This window comes from Arachis ipaensis, chromosome B07 (assembly GCF_000816755.2).
Source record: "Arachis ipaensis cultivar K30076 chromosome B07, Araip1.1, whole genome shotgun sequence".
NCBI lineage: Eukaryota > Viridiplantae > Streptophyta > Magnoliopsida > Fabales > Fabaceae > Arachis > Arachis ipaensis.
The window spans coordinates 55,955,502-55,959,726 of NC_029791.2; the positions used below are offsets into that span (position 1 = coordinate 55,955,502).

At 37.5% G+C, this 4,225-nt stretch overlaps 1 long non-coding RNA gene across 1 annotated transcript; it reads right to left on the reverse strand.

Moving 5' to 3' along the window:
• LOC110264218 lies at positions 207–1,125 on the reverse strand. Its single transcript, XR_002349948.1, has 2 exons — positions 342–1,125; positions 207–238 (listed from the first exon to the last, which is right to left on the reverse strand). It is a non-coding gene; the product is annotated as an uncharacterized LOC110264218 (long non-coding RNA).

A 4,225-nucleotide genomic window follows, 5' to 3' on the forward strand; every position in this document is an offset into this window, starting at 1 on the left:
CTGTTAGTTTTGAAATAAATCCCCTACCTCGATTAGCCAAAATTCGATATTCAAACGCAACAAAACCTTCTTTTATTTTTAATTCGCAGTGGCAACAACTTTGAACCGAACTAACAGCAGCGGCATTTTTGATCACTTCTCAGCAGCAGCAGTGGCATGAACTAATCAATTCAGAACCAGAATAGTACTATTGATAAGCACCAACGACTTCAGTGGCAGCTGCGGCGGTGTAGAGTAACTTAAAGTGACAACTTTATTTAATACAAATAGTCTCAATGACAGGCTTCACAATAGAGACAAATTGGGTGACAAGGAAGAATCAAAAACAGGGTGAAGCTTACCAAAATAGTAGTGGTTCTAATGGTGGTTTCCTGGGCAGCTCGAATGTTGGTTCCTGGTGGCAGAAGGCGCCGGCAACTTGCAGAATTCAGAGGCAGAGGCAAAACAGGAGATAAAGATGAATAGTGACATGGATAAATTGCTTCAGAATCAGAACAGTATCATCAGCAAGCTCCAACAACCTTCCCGGTGACAGCTACGGCGGCGCGGTGGTTCGGCGACAGTGCTATAGCCCTTGTCGAGCTTTGGCATCATCAGCGGTGATGCCTCTCAGTACCATCGCGTTCTGTTCGGCGACGGCCAAGCCTCCTTCCCAGCGACGGCGTTCGGGCTCCCTTCCTTAGCGGCGGCTCTGATGGCAATAGCAAGGCAGAGCAACGGTGATAAACCCTAGTGGCAACAGCGATGGTCAGCGGCGCTCCTTGGACGACTATGCGTGCATGGGTCCAACGGCGGTGGGGTCAGCCGAGACGACGGTGACCGTAGCGGCTCAACGACCCCTCGGGAGCTCCACCACCTTTCTCGCGTGATGACGGCAACCGCTCAGGGGAGGCGACGGCGCAGGCGAGACGCGGCGGTGGCGGCGAGCTGGACAGCACAGAGTGCGGCAGTTCGGTGGTCACGTCACGACGACAGCGGAGCAGCATCTCTTCCCTCTCTCTGTTTCTTTCTCAATTGTGTGTGTGATGTTTACGTTTAGGAAAGGAAAGGGGGTGGGGTGCGGTTGAGTGTGGTGAGGGAGTGAGGGTTAGGGTTTCTCAATTTAGGAATTTAGGGTTTCTGAGTTTGATTTGGGAATTAGGGTTAGCTTTATAAAATAAAATCTTAAGCAACAAAGGCGAGGGAATTCTATGAAAGCAACTCAATTCAAAAACTTAACTCATAAATAAGGTCTAACAATCGCCCGCAGCTTCAAACTGAGTCTTCGAACCTATATCACTGAAAGGGTGGAAGATTTTGGGGTGAGAACAAACCACACGTTCTCAGTAGGGAATGGAAATGCCGTAAAAGTAATAATTAACATGCAAATAATTAACATACTCAGGGAAACTATATTTTTATCAAACCCTCATGAAAATACTATTCTTGGTTTTACTTTAACTAATTATTTACCTCTTCCAAAGAAAATCTCTAAGCCCAAAACAAATTCCAAAATATAAAACTGGTCACATTAAGCATTTCTCAACCACACAATTAATTTTCAATCACAACGTCAATTCTTACTCACCATCATACATTCACCAACTAATAGCACTAACAAAAATTCAATTCAACACACAAACAAGTCACAGTAAGGCAAATAGCACAATCACAGGGAAGTACAACGAGCAAACCCAATCAAATACAAATGCACACACAAGGATGATGCATGTCTAGTCCTAGTGCAGGTAATGAGCTCATTTCTCGGTTATATATCCGCTCCCGACGTTACCCGGAGTCCTTTGACCAGGTAAGGCTTTCTTGTTGGCAACACCCATCGCAAGAGTCCTTTGACTTGCACGGCGGCACTAACAACCCACTGCAAGAGTCCTTTGACTTGCAGGGCGGAGCTAGTCTGCCCAACACACTCACTGTAAGAGTCCTTTGACTTACAGGAGCACACTCACATACACTAATTGTAAGAGTCCTTTGACTTATAGGAGCATATGCTAGTTATGTATTTTCTCGATACCTCTATAAGAGTCCTCTGACTTACAGAATAGCATTATAGCTAAGTATCCCAGGGAAGCGCTCTTAGTGGTCGTACCACCATCTATCTGGCTGCCTTCACGCAGCAGATCATTACATAATCATTCTCATTATCATCATTCATTATCATTCTCATTATTCATCATTACTTTCACATTCTTATGCAGTACCACTTTCTTTCTCTATTCAATCATACTATACAAACTTTACATCTTTCACTTTTGTAATATCTTGGCTCAAGCCATTTCTCTTTACCATTCGTTCATAAAAATCTCAATCATCAATTCAGTTCATAATCTCTGCTATGGCAATCTTGAGTCAAGCCAACTTTAAAACTATCTTTCATTCTAGTTCTCTATCAAGGACTAAAGAAAATCATTTATTTTTAAATTCATTAAACACTTTTCAAAACATAATCTTTCATTAGAAGTAATCAAATAAAACTCTTTCTCAAGTTTATTAACTTCACAAAGATTCAAAAATAATCTCTCTTTACTATTCAAAATCAAATATTATTATTTCACCAAACTTCTAAAAAGATAATCCTTTATTTCAAACCCAAAACATAACTCCTTTCATATTAAATCAAACTCGAAACATAATTATTTCTATTCTTAATAAATCAACTCAAAATGGAGTCCTTTTCGTATAAATCCAGCTTAAACATAATATTTTTTTCTCAATGAATAAAACTGAAAAACATAATTCATTTCTTTTCTTAGCAAATCAAAATCAAATAATATAAACTCCCAAATCCAAATCTTTTAAAATAACATTTCAGACAAGGCCTCAGTTTTTATAAAATTTCGGCAGCACCTCCCCTAAAACTCAGATTTAACCACCCTTACGGGTTCCCTCTTTCTCAACAATTTCTCTACCTTTTCTCAACAAGTATCAAATTAAAGGTTCTCAATCAATCAGAAAATCCACAACTCGCAATTCCCACATAATCCATCAATCCAACTTCAAACTCATCAATTCATAAATTATGTTAACCAAAAGACTAATAGTTCCTCATTCCCAAATATTCAAACACATTATCACCCAACTTAACCAGAATTTTAGCAACATTGACACCAAAACACACAAAAATATGTATTATTCACAAAATCTTGGTTCTCCTATAATCAACTATTATGTTCACCCAAGAATTCAGCTTCATATAGTTTTCAATCATTACAAATTATCTTTATACTTTTTTTTAAAATAACTGCATTAGTTACAATTCAGATTTTAAGGAATTAATTTAACAATTGATTTACGTTCTCTTTATAATTCACGAGTTCAAACCTAGCTTATCAAAAATCAAATCAACATCCAATGTATTGCCTACAAGCAAAATCAGAATCTCCAGCAAACGTTCACCAAGCGATCCTCAATTCACATTTTGCTATAATCAAAGCACAAACATAACGTAATCATAGCTAGCCCAACTAATCAGGATTAAGTAAAATAATCAAACCACTGATCATTATCATAACAACCACAAAAGTAGTCACAGTTCACAGCGACAACCAGAATCAATAAATCATGACACAAAAAATTAGTCCAGCCTTTACATAATTAGTTATATACCCTTAAAGTTACTATATTATTTCAGAAAATCAGGTTCTCAAGACAGTTTAATCCTTTAAGTTCTAATCCTTCAATAACCACCAAAACGAATTTCAGCCAGTCACAAGTCAATTTCACAGCCATTCCAATACATTAGATAACTAAAATCAACAGCAAACACTTATTCTCAATAATCATAATATAGCCACAACTCAACCAATTTAGAATAATCACATAAAATTAGAATTTTCAATAATTACATCAAAATCAGAAAACCAATACCAATCGCAGCCTCAACCAGAATTAATCTTATCAATTAATCAATCACTCACAACAAGAACACCCAATGATATTCACAGCCACACTCTAAAATCAATAAATTAATTGAAATACTAGAAAATCATCTCAATACTAAACTTAATCCAAATTTTACAACCTCAAATCAATCAAGCTTATTCCTATCAATTAGTCATAATTATGAATTATTTGCAATTACTCACTAAACCTCATTGGCATTCATAAGTTAAAACTGTTAATTTTGAAATAAATCCCCTACCTCGATTAGAGGAAATTCGATATTCAAACGCAACAAAGCCTTCTTTTATTTTTAATTCGCAGTGGCAAGAACTTTGAACCGAACTAA